At 43.7% G+C, this 15,653-nt stretch overlaps 1 protein-coding gene across 1 annotated transcript in view; it reads left to right on the top strand.

Moving 5' to 3' along the window:
* Positions 1-14,423, top strand: part of LOC111219225 (ERC protein 2-like) — a 149,602-nt gene extending 135,179 nt beyond the window's left edge. The window contains exon 18 of the mRNA XM_022741839.1: positions 13,670-14,423. The gene's annotated coding sequence lies outside the window, so the exon portion shown is untranslated. The remainder of the gene's footprint in view (positions 1-13,669) is intronic.
* The last annotated feature ends 1,230 nt before the right edge of the window (positions 14,424-15,653 follow it).

The raw sequence follows: 15,653 nt of genomic DNA, 5'->3' as shown, positions 1-15,653 counted from the left end.
TAATTGCATAATGACAGTAGTGAATTGGACCTGGGTCAGAGGTGACACAGGTTTGAGTGGAGAGGGGGATGGAGAAAGGATGTTGAGAAGATGTGAGAGGAAGGCTGGCCCTTCTAGTCTGCCTCAGTCTCCGTCTCTTTCTTCCTCACTTCCAATACTCAGCAATCCTTGACCTGATTGCAGAAGTTGGCCGGTGGGGATGACATACACATACACACACTCACACATACACACACACACACATACACATACACACCTTCACACACACATGGAAAAACAGACAGCCCTTTGTGGTGTGCAGGGATGCTCTATACACTTAACACAAGGATTCAATTTGACTCAGTCAGCATCTGTGTGTATGTGTGTGTATTTAACTATACCAGCAGAGTATGTTTGTGTGTGACTGCCTAGGCAGCTGAAAGAGCGCTATTGGTGAAAACGTTTAAGCCATCATCATTAGAGTGTTGTTGGTACAGAGGTGTGTTTTAGTGAAGGACGTAATTGGCCCGTCATAGTGCTGTGTAATCTTCTCATATTCTATGAAAACAGCAAAAGCTATTGGCCATAATGGCCATGTTTAAGGTGGGACCTTCCCATGTTAAACACACAGCATCTTAGCTTGATATGGGCTGGGACTGAGCAGCAGGGAGAGAGAGGGGTGGGGTGTGTAATGCTGGGTGTCTACCAGAAGCCCTGCAGTCGTATATTCTGTCTCCATGCTCTACCGTACACATTCATTTCCCTTTTATTTTATTCCACGGAAATCACTCTACAGTTGTGTGTGTGTGTGTGTGTGTGTGTGTGTGTGTGTGTGTGTGTGTGTGTGTGTGTGTGTGTGTGTGTGTGTGTGTGTGTGTGTGTGTATGAATGCAGTCTGAACCCAGTATGTAGGGGGATCGCGTGATTCCAAAACCAGAGCTTTGTCAAGTGGAAAAATTGCTGCGTCTGAGACCACCCGGGATTAATTTCTCTTTGTGAAAATGTTATTGTGTATATGCATGCATACGTTTGTGTGCATGTCTGGGCTCTACTGCAATTAAATGAGAAGGCCTTGTGCGCACATATGCCTGAATCCCCGTGTGTTTTCCTGAAAATGCATGTGTCCTTGTGTATGTATGTGTGTGTGTGTGTGTGTATGTGTGTGTGTGTGTGTGTGTGTGAGAGAGTTTGTGTGTCCTTGTGTGTGGGAGTTACAGTAACCCCCATCCTGCTGTTTATAGGAGGGAGTGAAAAGTGATGGAAGGTATGGAGAGAGATGGGCCAGTGATGACATAGCCTTATGTTCACCCCCTCTGGATATGGCCCACTCTATATTAGATCTATCCATCATAAGGCTGCACTCAGGTCCCACATGCTTCCTATACCATTCATAGCTAGATGTCCACTGTACATGTGTTAGTCTCATCAATGTCCTACTCATATGGTACATGTCACGCTCATACTTGTAAAAATCTGAATGTACTTTGTCATACCCACTGCATACTTAGTGTGTGTATTTGTGTGTGCGTAGCCTGTATTGACTCTCTTTAAGTGGTTTTCGAAGCTCAGATGAAAGATGTATGGTTTTTCTTCTGGTTTCCCCAGAAAGACTTCCACCACAGGCTCATCGAGACACAAAAGGAGCTGTCACTCCCTGCTTTACTCATCTCGCTGTGTGTTCATTCAAATATGCGTGTCTGTGTGTGGTGTCGGCGGTGCGGGGTTTTTGTGCGTGCATGTGTAAATGCCTCCGTGTGTGTTGGGGAGTCTTTTGTCACCTGTTCCTTGTGCTCTGTACGAGCCCTGAGCCTTTGATCTAGTCGACAGGAGATTCCTACAGTGTGAAATAGCCCCGGCCAGATTTACTCAATGAAAGAGCACACCTTAACCACTGTTATTACAGCCTTTTTTTTTTTTTTTTTAAACATCACTTCTTGTTTCTGTCTCTTGTTCTCTCTCTCATTCTCCCCGTCTTGTTCTGTCTTTGTCATTTGCTGCTTCCTTGCGTACATATGCTACGAATGTGCTTGTAAGTGAACATAAATCTTAAATTGGAGGGGATTTTCTGTAATATTTACTGCAGTAGCCGTTGCATTCAGTCGTAGCTGGAGTCAAATGCCACTAAGTCCTGCAGTCGAAGCCAAGGTTACCAATGCTGTTACTAAAGACCAGATGTGTAGAGGTAGGTGTGGAATTGAATAGGACAGCGGTGTAGCCCATTCTCCTTCATCACCATTTCCGCTTTTCTAGGAGGAGAAATTGGACCCGATGCAATGATGCACATGACATCTCTGTGATTGCTGCATGTGTGTGTCTATTCAGGAATGTGTGAGTGTAACTGAAATGGGTCGGGGGATGCGAGAAATGACACATAGCAGCACCTCGGACTGTCTCCCTCTCTCTCTTCTCTGCTCTGCGCTCTGGCAGTCTGATGGTAGTGTGTTATTTCTTACAGGTGGTTGGGCGTGGCTGTCTGAGCTGTTGAACATGTGTCAGAGTCCAGGTGGGGAGAGACACAATGTAATTATCCCTGTGAAACGCTATCCATGTAACACAAACACTACGCACATGTGTACTGGCAGTTACAGGGGCTGATGCTAATTTATTGTGGTGAGCTGTACTATTTTAAGTGTTCCATTCTGCAGACCTAGAGGGACAACAACAGTGGGAGCAAAGCCAAAGGGACGTGGAGAAGCGATGGTTTGGCTTATTTTTTATTTTATTGCTATTGCAGAATTAGTCTCAGATTGAAAGAGTAGAAAAATCAGAACTGTGGTGTGGAGCTTTTTACTGTGGTGGGTGTGCCATGACCAGGGCACCTCAGGGAGCAATGCCTGTTTGCTTAAGCACTGCTGGACACTTTTATTACTCAGCTGGCTTGTGCAGCCATAGAGACATCATTCCATGTAGCCATTGCATCTCACTCAAAATACACTTTTTTTTAAAGGATGGGTTCACAATTTTTATGCTTCCGAGCTGGCGACAGCCATGCCGTGTCCGTACGTACATCCTATTGTCGTGAACACAATTTCTCAGTAATGCCTTTAGGGAATTTCTTCAAATTTGGTAAAATTGTTCACTTGGACTCAAGGATGAAGTAATTAGAATTTGGTAGTCAAAGGTCAAGGTCACTATGACTGCAGAAAATAAGTTTTTGCTCATAACTCCATAATTCATACGCTAATTAAAACACAATTTAACACAAATGTCTAATAGGATTAAACGATGAAGTGCTGACATTTTATATGCAAATGGTCAGAGGTCAACTTCACTGTGATATCATAACGTTCTGCAAAAACACATTTCTGACCATTATTCAACGCTGTAACAAGGGGACGGGAGATTGTGATCACATTTCCTGCAAATTTCAATGGTTGGCAGAGGCAGACAACCGTGAGGTGGTAATTCTGGTTCAAGTCAGTCTTAAAAGAATAGTCAGGTGCCCATGAATACTGATTACATTGTTGTAATCGTTCCACCAAATGAGCTTCCAGTGGAAGTGGCAGACGACAAAATCCATCCAGCTAAAGCTGATGTATATGAGGCTTCAGCACCCTGAGTTAGACAAATCATGTGATTATCTTCTTTTAAGTACAAATATTTCTCTTTTGTTACCATCCCTCTGCTGAAGCTCAGCAAGGAAACACTGTCCAGGAAAACAGAGAGGGAAATTTGTACTGAAACTGTTATTATACCCACTTGAGTTGTGTAACTCAGACTTTAGCACAAAATGAGGAATGTGGATTGTGTTCTCCATCACTTCTATTGGAATCTCATTAAGAAGAGATCTCTCTCAAAATAGTATGAACAGGAGGAGAACGTTAATGTTCATGTGGGCATGTGAGTGTTGTTTGAAGACAGACTTCAAAAAATGCGAACCTATTCTTTAAGATTTGAATCCAATAGTTTAAATATCATAATCACTCATCATTAATCACTTTAATCATTTACATCATTTATCAATACTTATATTTTAACCTAAAGTGTTTATGTGTTAAGTGATAATTATAAGGAATTACCTAAAAATCTCATAGGATACCAAATCTACTAGGCAATGTCCATTTCATGTGTAGGAACCATTTGGGTTGACTTCTCCTTCAGCGAGGTAAGTGCACTGAGACGGCTGTCACCTGTCATTACAGCAAACTGGAGGAGAGATGTGGGGTATGCCAGTTAAACAGAACTACTCAAAGATGTGGGGTAATGTGAGTGATGGTTGAAAGTCACAGTCTGTGACCTGAGAAAGCTCCTACTAAACATCAGCACATGACCTTGCTTGGGAGGCCTGAATTCTTTCAGCCCTAAGCCGATAGTATTCCCAGCACCGCCTAGACAAAATGGACCACGTTCACACACAGACCTCCACAAACACACCCACCCACCCCAATATTTCAGTCACTTGTAGTCTCACTAAATCACATTTTCACAGGTTATTTCAGTGCAAACTATCAGCATCTATTTTTTTCCAGCCTTCATATCAACAAGATGTTCGGAATAGAATATCATGAGTTTTAGTTTTCTTAGTTTAATGAACCAGAGTTGAAAAGTGACCTTTAACTTAGCCAGTACATTAATATTCCACATCACAGACTTTCATAACTCAGAGTGAAGACAGGTTTACATACATTACAGCCCCAGCTCCTCTGTATACTCGGCTATCATAACAAAGGGAATTTGCCTAGCCAGCGCATCATGACCGGTTGCATTAATCCCACAGCAAAACTAAATGTTAAGCTCTAGCGCTTAGCACTGTCAGTGTGGATGACTCTATCAGTGCTTGTTTAATGGGTACAGTATGTTTCGGCAGTAAATATCACAAAACTATGAGTAGCTTTGTCAAAACTAATGAGGATTATTTACTCTCTATCTGCGCACAGAGCCAGACTTCTGTCGCTTTCTACGATGCTTATTTATGATCTGCAGTATCTCCCTTTGAGTTTTACTGGCGGGGCCTTCCAAAGTGTCACACAGAGCACTCCAAAAGGTTGTTAAAGGTTCAAGATGGCTGCTCAAGGAGTGTCGGTGGTTTTAGTCAGAGAGAAAAATGTACATGTTTAGGGGTTTGCAGCGCTCCAGAGGCCTTTTATAGTTCAGAGAATTCTCAGGAATCACAACTGACTCAAATGTCCTAACTGTTTTTCACTTAACTGTGTCTCTGGCCTCCCTCTCCTGTCAAGATTGCCTATAGCCTCTTTTATTCCATCCTTCCCTCCCTCGCTCCGTCTCACCCACACGGCTCCACCACACACCTCACCTCTCTACCCTGAGGCTGAAATAGTGAGTATTTCCCCCAGAAAACATTCGCCCTCGCCTCTTCTCTGATTATCCCCCCTTTCCCGCTCCTATCACCGCTCTGGAACATGCCTGCTGGCAGTATGGGACCCCACAGACGGGTGTGTTTACTGCGCACACAAACACAGACACACAAAAAATAAACCTCTCCGTTTGATCTGACGTGCACATTTGTTTAAGGAATCAGAAACGCAGCATCATTAACACCATGCGGAAGTCATCATTGTGTTCATTCAATCTCTCTCTCCTTTTCTTTTTTTTTTTTTTTTTTTTCCATCTCACCTCTGAGAGAACAATGCCGCTTTTTGGCATCTTTTTTTTTTTTTTTTTTTTCATGTTTCTTCACCCTTTGCTCTCAAACACTGACACAGAGGTCACGCTGAGGTGGAGATCACTAGCAGACCACCAGGCATTGTGAAAACCTCCCTCTTTATCCCCAGCGTATATTCTATGTGTCTCATGTCCTGGGGCTATACTGACCCTAGGAGCACCGACAGACTCAGGCAATAACATGATTGGTTCTTCCTGAGACCGGACTTAACTAGTATTAAGCACCACATTGCAGCTGTGCCAGCACAAACACACTGACTCCACTTGATATCAATCTCGACTTTGTCATTCATTTTGTCACCCCATTTTGTATTTGGTTTACTGTCGAGAAGTAAAAACAAAAATAGGCAGTATCTATCTATGATGTGCGAGAAAGAGGCACACGTCTAATAAGGAGAGAATAAACCGCAAAACAAAATCAGTTATCCCTCGTCCAAGTGGGATAGATGAATAAATGAACACATTGTTAACATTGGATGGGCAGGGGCTCTAATGTTTGATGACCAAACACAAATCTTAGCTGACTGTGTAAATCTCCGTCTGAACTTGCCCACCTCAAATACTTGTAGCTACTGAATAGACATTATTATCAGATTTTGTTGACACAAGTGTCCTGCGCACACACACGCACACGTGCACACACACACACACACAGATGCAGGTTCACGGGCAAACACACATGGATCCACACGCAGGCACAGATACACGCACCAACACACACCTACGTAAAGGTGAGCCTGTTTTTCCTTGAGAGCAGATTGAGATCTGAAGGATCACATTTATTTTCTTAACTGGTTCAAGTGATCCTAAATAGATCTGAGATGACCAAAGCAGACCAAACCAAATCATTTTAAATCCAAAGCTCCAGCTTCATTGTCTCTGTGCCCATTCGTGGCAAGCACACACACACACACACACACACACAGACACAGACACAGACACACACACACACAGATTTTACTCCCTGGTCTACGTAAATATTAGGGTCACGTCCAAAAATCTCTATTGCTATGCTCAGTAATCTGCCTTTTCTCATTCATGTGTGTTACACTAATCAGACAGGAATTTATAAAATGTGAAGTGCAGTTTCTATTGTCTGTAGTCTGTCAAATTTCTGTGTTCATTCTTTGCTTTTCAGAATCAGTTTTTATACTTTAGAAACACAAGAACAGGACAAAAAAAAAAAAAAAAAGAAGATGCTTCTGTGTATCCATCCTGGTGTGGTAGGAGGGCAAATCAGTTAAGAGAGGGAAATGGACTACGGGCAATAAAGAACAGATGGAGAAACGGTGAGTCTGTGGGCAGTAAGGGAGAGGAAGAGACTTGTTGGGTCAGGAGTGAGGGCTGATGGGTCACTGGAGTTGGTCTCATCTTGAGAAGACATCAGGATGAGGGTGGAGCGTTAATAGCACCCTAGTTTACAAAGGAGTGGTGACCACATGAATGAGAACAGCAGTATTTTTTTTTTTATGATATGCACACACACAAACACAAATGTGAAAAGGAAGAGAGCGAGGCAGACTAGAGGAAACACTTGCGGTGATTAAAAATTTGTTTCCATAACACTGCTGTTTGTGCACAGTAGGACTTTGACCAGTTGTCTGGCTCTCTGTCCTTCTTTTCCCAACATTCAGGAACAAGGTCTTGACTCCAGCCCACACTGTATCTCCTGCGCGGAAACTTTCCTCCCCTTATAAAACACAAATATGAATTATGACATCATGTCAGACATGTCTTTTTCCCACATTTGTGTGTGTGTGTATTTCTGTTTCACATGCGCTAAGAACGAAAAAAAAAAAAAAAAGAAAGCACAAGAGAAAGTTTTTCATTATAAACTTGTTTCCATGAATGCAGCGCCTCTGCATGCATTGCAGGGTACTCGGTCAAACCTTCAAAGCAAAGTGAATGCCACCATGCACCCACAACTCCCCCCCCACCACCACCACCACCAAGGCTTCCACCCTCCCTCCCATACCCGCATGAGAGTGCACCACAGCCAGGCTTGCATCCACTCGGAATGGGGGTGAGAGGCTGTTACCGTGTCAGTCGACATGGCCTCTTATCAGACCATCAGGCTACCCTCAGATTCTCTTTCCAGATGGAGGTGAGATAGGGCCTCAGAGGCCCGGACCCCCGCAGACACTGAGAGCATGGAGGCCTCCCCTGATCTCCTACCTGATGGAGGTGCTTTAATGTGGGCTCGGGTTTCACTTGTCTCCCCTGTCTGGTAGGGCCTGCGCTGGTGTCAGGATGCAGGCGCGTTCAGGTTCTCCTCGGCCTGGTTTCTGACGGGCCACCGCTGCTCCATTTCAAAGTTTAGCACCAGGTCAGGTTGTTGTTATGGGACACAAGCTCACCGAGGGTCCCCACACTGTCTTCATTGTGAAAAATAGTTGGGTGGTGGGTTGTATACACAGCACTCACAGGCAGGACTTTGACGCACATGCAGCTGGCCCACAGTAGAGCTCTCGACATCCCTCTCAGTAACGTAAACACTGCCACTCTTATGTGCACAGAGCGAGAGGAAAGGAGAGGGAATACTGTGATAAGACAAAAAAAAAAAAAAAAAGCTTGAAGGAATAAATGAGGGAGATTAGTCAGAAAGGAACTTCTGAGCGCTGAGACAGATCAAGAGAGAGGGGGGGGGGGGATTTGGGAGCAGATAGATAGAATTCCATGCATCTTTTATTGTTGTTGCGCAAACCTGTATTTTGGACCTGCGTGAACATTATGCACTTTTAACAACATAGTTTCTATTTCACCTCGGGGCTTTTAAGTGATAGCATGATATTTGGAACCATGTTCCTGCCAATACACTTTTTTTTTTTTTTTTTTTTTTTTTTTCCACTCTCATTCTCTGATGTGAGCGCCTTTGTATTTCTTAGAGTGTGAATTTTCATGCTCACGTACTGATTTTTATTCAAGCGTACATCTGTACATGTAAAGTGCGAGCGAGGAGGCCTGTTTCTGTGTGCGCAAAGTATGTCAAAACAGCCTTCACATTAGGAGTAGGTGCTGCAGATTCCACCCGTATCATTTGTACATTGGCACACCTTGGCTGGACCCGGGGAACTCACCACCATTCCGCTGAGAGCCCTCCATCATTCCTCACAGGATTAGAGACAAAAAAAAAAAAAAAAAGACAGAAAGGGAGAGGGAGAAAGTTTCATGGAGGGATTGCTCTTTTACTTTTCGTTGCTGGCAGAGACTTGACCATAATTTAGCTGAAATAATAGAAGTTTTAAAATTGCTAGCAGTGTCTCCCTCTGTTTCTCTCCCTCTCTGTCTCTGTCAATTTCAAACCAGATGTCAATTTTTAGGAGACACAAGGAGTCGATGTTCACTGGTGAAGCAGCGTTTGAAGAAGAAGAAGAAGAAGAAGAAAGCTCAGAAATGGCCCATGTGAAGCATATACAGTGTCTGGCTCGCTAACAGATGTACGCTTCCTCTCCATGGGGGTTTAATGAGTTTGATACATGAGATATATTTTTTTTCATCAACAGTCAACTCCACCTAGTGGTGTTTGTGCTGAACAGATTTCTGGCTGCAGCGAGGAATGAGCTGTTAGAAGGGAAACAGTACACCGGCAATTGTTTATCTGCACTGAGTCACTTTACACTGAGACTGCTGGGAAAGGGAAGATCAATACTAAGCTTTTTGATGTGAATCCCTCAAAAGCTACAAACTGTGCAGATAATGTTGCCTCCGAGATCCGACTCAATTCCTCGGTGGCGTAAGGCTGTCCATTGTGGGAGAGCAGTTGTAGACTGTGTTAGTGGGTCTCTCCGGCACCTCTTGGCCTGGCATCTGTGAGGCTTGCTCACACTTGCTTTCACCCAGCATGTGTTTGCTCAGATGAAGGAAATTATGTAATTAGCCTGTGAGGGATTGTTTTCTTTCACTCTTTACCCCCCCCCCTCTCTCTTGCTCTCTGTCTTTACCCCTCTGTCTTTCTTTCCCTCCCTCTTCTCTTTTGCGCTCGCTGTCTCTCTTTCTAGTCCTGTGACAGCAGGAGATGGTTCCAATTTAATCCGAACCACACCCTAGCTCACCTCCTTCATTAATTGCCAGGGACCATCAGTGGAAGAAAATGAGTGCCTGTCATACAGATCCATCTTTAGATGTTGAAGAGCAGCTTTGTTGCACATCAAAGGGGGAGTTTCAGAGGTGTATGAGGGAGTGGAAATGGAGGCTTTGGGTGTGCGGGGTGTTGTGTCAGGGTGGGTTTTTGGTTGGGTCGGGTTGTGTGTGCTAGGAGATGGGTGCAGGGGTACACACGGGTAGTAGTGAGGGGGGGGGGGACCTGGCATTTTGCTCTCTAATTCCAGCCAGCCTGGAGGCCTGGAGCGCTAAGAAGGGCCTCACTGTTGCTCTCTGGATCAGCCAGGTATTGCTTACATAAAAAGCAAGTGAAAACAGCTGTAGGGATAATTAGCTTGATTCTCCATTACATGCCATGAGGGCCAATAACTAAAAAATGGAGTTTTGTTTGGGTTAGAGCTGCAGCCCCAACCAGGAGGAAGTTGTAAAAGTCAGGCAGAAAAAAAGAAAGAGAGGGAAAAAAGGAGAAACGTAGGGAAGAAAGAGCGAGCTCTTGAAACAATTGTTGCAGAGGAGATGTTCTCTCTTCCTGGGACGGCTTGATGTAGACCATATTTTTTAAGGGTTTTAAAAGGCTATGGTTTCAGAATGATTGGATGGGAATGTGTGCCATCCACATGTTTTTACCCATCTAATGTAATGTGAGTTTTTGGTCCATGGGAATGTGTGACTTCAGATCAGTGAATTGGAACTGGACCAAACTTTTAAGTGCTTTTTATAACATTTGTTTCCTCGCAATGGAGATGCTGTGTGATATTTCAACCACCACTGTGCACATGTTGAGTCACCATTACACCATAGGCTCTGCGTTCAATAAATCAGACATATGATAAGAGCGGTGATTTGTTTTGTCTTTGTTTTCATTGCGAGGCATTTTGTCAAAACTGCTTCTCTCCTGACCTTCTTTTCCGAGGTTAAATAGACCGTCCGTTCATGAAACATGATATTTTCTGTCACATGCCAGGCCTGCATTCACAAAGCATCTCAGCACAAAGGAATATGTACGGCTATTTAAACGCAACAGTGAGAAAGTCAGCTCAGCCGTTAGCTGTCAGGGTGAATCTCTGTACTGGTAATTGAATTTGGTGTGTTTCTCTTTTTTCTGTAGGAGTGAAAGAACACCAACTACAGGGTAATTCCAAGCAAAAGAGCGGCAACATTGGTGATCCCAAAACTCTGCAAGGATCCATTTAACAGGCAGTTTACATTAGTGGCACTTTAACACAAGAAGGGATTTCAGCCGCTCACATCCACACTCTCAGGCTTGATATGCAAACTTCAGGACAAAGACAGACAGATGGACGGGGAGACAGACGAGTAGGTTTTGAAAAAAATACAGGTAGTCTAACTAAAATAAGCACCTTACAGTTTTGGATCACCTGTTCACTTACCAGGACTTCGACAAGGCACGTTGTGTATGTAGATACGCAATACTGGCCTTAAAAACAACATACATTGTTTAATTAACACTGGGGTAAATGGTAAATGGTTTTTCACTTCACCTAGACCTCTGTTTCTGTAGCAGGCAATTGAACATTTTGATAAGTCAATAATTTTCCTGCCTCCAGACGCCGGGCTGAAGCAGTATTAATATGAGAAAGTGTTCACCCTGTCTGATCCCACCATCAAACACAGAGTGGAGGAGTGGGGAGGGGGATGAGGGTTATACAGGGAGTAGAAGATAGGAATGGCTGATTGGAGTTAGAAAGAGATGATGGCAGAAGGAAATGATTTTTTTTTTTTTGCCATTTAAAGGAATGCACTGATGTGGCAGCAAAATTTCGGTTTAAAAGGAGGGAAGCAATCATGAGAGTCAGAAATTTCTAAATTCCTGCGTGCCTTTAGCTTTTTCCCCCTCTCACTGAAGCTACTTTATATGAAGTGGCTCAGTATGATAATGGAAGGGATGCGTCTGATCTGTTGGAGAGAATGTCAAGTGTTAATGTTTCAGTTTTATCAGTAGCCGTTCCTGTGAAGATTCAGGTCAGGGTTTGGATATTACAGTGCAATTTATCACATTCCGACCCATGCAGTCCTCTTGCCGCCGGACTGCTGCGCATCGCCGCTGTCTGTTTAATAAATGGAACAACCCCACCCCCACCCCCCCACCCCATGTGCGTTTACCACTTTGTGTCAAATGTCCTTGTGTGCATCGCTGCCTAAAGAATCATCTGCAAGTCTTTTTTCATGTCACATGTCATTCCAACACTGAGTAAAACATCCAACGGAAAAAGCTGAATTGTCTGGACACAAACAGTCGGAGCAGCTGGTTTAATTGCAGTTGTTTTCAGTCATATTCCACTGGTTTCAATTTTTTTCTTTGAATCAGTTACAGAATCTGTGACGAGTGCTTCCTCAGCCAGCTGCAGTTTACACTTAGAGAAACAAAAGTATCTCATTGTGAACTGTTGTATATATGTAGCTGGCTTTTTTTTGCTGCCTTTAGTAGCTGATGATGCAGAAAATTGTGGACAATGACCTTTGAGCTGAAAGGGCTTCAAGCAGCCAGTCAGAGCCATTTGTGCTCGCTAAATTATCCAGAGCGTGGTTCTGGTTTTCCTGACTGATATAATATGCTTTGCTTTGTCACATGTTTCTAAATCGAGCGTAATCACGACCACAAATGCAGCACTTCAAAACTCAGGAACATAAAAATTCCTTATGATTTTAACATTCTGTCACAACATGCTGACATGTAAAATAATCACTGGCCGATAAGCGTACACACATCCATGACCACATAGCGACACGAGCTTCCTCATTAACCAGCGCGAGCACAGGCGTCACACGTGAGTTTGTGTAGTGAATGCGTCTGTTGTGTAGCAGTAGTGAGGTGTTGACAGAGAAGAAAGAGGAGCGGTCTTCAAACACATCCACAGGCAGGTCGTGCTCTCCATTATGCCCTGCCGGGGGCCATATTTGTTGATTCTCTGGCCCCCAAATCATTAATTTAAGTGCAGACGACGGCAAAGAAACCTGAGAATGGCGTCCAACGTGCACACACACACAAATTCACACGCAAGCATGTACATGCGCAGACACACATTTGGTCACATTTACACACAAGCAGTCTTACGAGCACACACACACACCCTGTGTTGCATAACAAATGATGGCACTTTAATTGCTGTGCCTGTTTATTTACTCCTGGATGTAATGGATGGTCCTTCTTTGCCAGGCAGCCAATCAGAGTGAGACAGGAAGAGTGTGAGCAAGCCCTGCACAACTGGACACATTCCTTACAATCAGACATTTCTCTGTACACACAACACACTCTAACCTAAGATGCTACTATTAAAGACCTGTTGCCCTATTACGCGTAAGATTTTTTTGGGTCAGACCAAATCCTTTTCTGCCGCAGAAAATTCCCGAACTTTACCTGTGTAGAATTAAAGTTCTTTCACCATACCCTCTACTGAGTGACTGATGATAACGTCTTCAGTCATTGGTAGTTATTTTGGGGCCTATTTGCTCAGCCAATGAGGCGCCCCCAGCGTGCCAGACATACATCATTGTTTCTTTCTTTTTTTTCACAACCTAACCCTCAGGAAAGAAGTGAGTTGTTGCTGACTGCTGTGCAGCCTGAATAACAGACACATTCCGATAGTTTTTTTTTTTTATTAATGAGCACTTGATGTTTGGGCTGCTGCCAACTGCATTTAGAGCATTCTTAAGGAGCTCCGGAGACTCTCCAGACAGTTAGAGGAAGAAAATGGTCAAGCTATAGCTAAGGAAAAACAAAATATCTACACTGGACCTGAGTGTTTCGGTTCTCTTTGTCCATTACCAGGCTGTGTAATTCTATGATGTAACCTTTTAGGAGATGACCAAGGAAATTGAAAACAACTTAAGATCCTTGGCTAGATAATGCATCTTCATATCCCTGTGTGGATTTCAGCATTTGTTTTTCATTCTTTGTGGTTGACCTCTCATACTGATTATTTTTTCTCAATGTTTCTTTCCACAGCTGCTTGTGGAGCCACGTACCATGAGGTTTTGAGAGCTTCAACTGCAAGTCAACTGGCCCACACCTCCCCAGCAACCTGACCGCCATATGAACAGATATACACACTCCCGCTATTTAAATGTATTGTGGTCAAGTCCAGTGTTCAGTCGCTCAGAAATTTGAATGTCACCTTCACTGACATGCACAGTGGCCCACTGAGGGCCCACAGCCCACTGTGGGTGAATGTCCCCCAACAGAGCATCAGCCATCAGTGCGCAGCTTCAAGGTATTGGCAAGCGGTCCACTGCCTTGATTTCCCTCGCTGTTTCCAATAGACTGGGAGCTGGATTCATTTTACAGTACCACGGTGCTACAGAGCTCTGGCTTCACATCAACCGACAATAACCACTTTCGACTACTAGTGTGGCTAAGGCTGAGCCAGTGGAACTAGCCGTAAACCCATGCCAATTCCTGACTGGTTAATGATGGCATGAATGTGCTTACTTCTGCAGCTAAATATCAGACTTTTGTAAATATCACAACATGGACCTCAAAATCCACAATCCACAAGAGACCTTCTCGATGTACCGTGCCAAAGGAGACATCCCTGTCTGCTGAAACAAATTACTGAAAAGGGGACTGCATCATCTGAATCATTTGGGCTAACCACCTAGTCACTCATATGTCTGACTATCTCCCATTTCCTCCAGAGAGATCAACAAGAAAAAGCTAATTTCTGCTTGAAGATGCCCCCCCCCCAAAAAAAAAAAAAAAAAACAAACAAACAAACAAACAAACAAAAAAAACAACAAAAAAACAAAAAAAACAGTTTGGAGGATCAGCTTACACCTTCTCTAAAAATCAGGACCTTAATTAACAGGGGAGGAAACACAGCTGACCTGAAATCAGCCAGATTACTGTAAGAACAGTGTGTTTATACATTTCTCCTTGTGTTCTTTTAGCCTGCTGTGCGTTTGTTTAATGAACCGATATCATGTTCTGTTTGCTTTTCTACATCCGAAACAGTTTTGAGTGCCACTCTTCTTCTTCTTCTTTTTTTTTTGAAGTTGTAACAGCTGTGTGTGACTTACTGCACTGATGAGTGATGTATTATTTTGTTGTCTGTTTATTGATCCTGTGAATCTGAGTGGCTCATCTGTTTATAATGAAGTGACTTGCATTTGAAAGCACTGTGTTATTACTTTTTTTTCACTGTACTGGAGGTGGATCTGAGGTGACGATTATGTACAGTATTGTTGTGTTTTGATTCAACAGCTTAACAGTGTTTCCATTTGGCCCTTACCTAATATGTACAGTTTTTGTACAGTGTGTGTGTGTGTGTGTGTGTGTGTGTGTGTGTGTGTGTCTGTGTGTCTGTGTGTCTGTGTGTCTGTGTGTGTGGTTTTGTGCTGCTCTCATGATTGTGATGACTGTGAAAGTTTGGGGGGGAACAGTATTCGCCCTGACTTGTTCCACAGTGTTTTGCAGTGGTCAGCTTGTCTCTGTTGTTTGAATAAAAGTTGTTTTCACAAGAACTACAACATGTGTTTTATCAGAAAGACAATAATGTGAACATTGACATTGTCAGTGTTATTGGTAAATTTGAGTGCAACAATGGGTATTTTCACAAGATTAAAGTTTCACCGCCACTAATGGCAACTACAACAATAGACTCTTGCACTGCCCAAGAAAGAATTCTTCCCAGTTTTCATGGTCTACCAATTCTCTCTCTCTCTCTCTCTCTCTGTCTCTCTCTCTCTCTCTCTCTCCCTCTCTCTCTCTCTCTCTCCCTCCCTCTCTCATAAACTCAGCCAGATGTTGCCCAGTTTTCTTCCTAGGGGAACGTGGGAGGATGGAGGAAGGGGGTGGATGGAGGAGGAGGGAGGGGGGGGGGGGTATTGAGGCATGGTGAGGGAGCGAGTGGGGATCATGAAATGTGGCACAGAGCAATGTTTTCAAGCAAAGCGTCTCTCTTTTGATGCTGCCGCAGCCTCTCCCAGCATCC

Source organism: Seriola dumerili, unplaced genomic scaffold (assembly GCF_002260705.1).
Source record: "Seriola dumerili isolate Sdu_G_001 unplaced genomic scaffold, Sdu_1.0 BDQW01000056.1, whole genome shotgun sequence".
NCBI classification, from domain to species: domain Eukaryota; kingdom Metazoa; phylum Chordata; class Actinopteri; order Carangiformes; family Carangidae; genus Seriola; species Seriola dumerili.
Note: the sequence above shows the minus strand (reverse complement) of the source record. Positions and strands in the feature narration are given on the sequence as shown.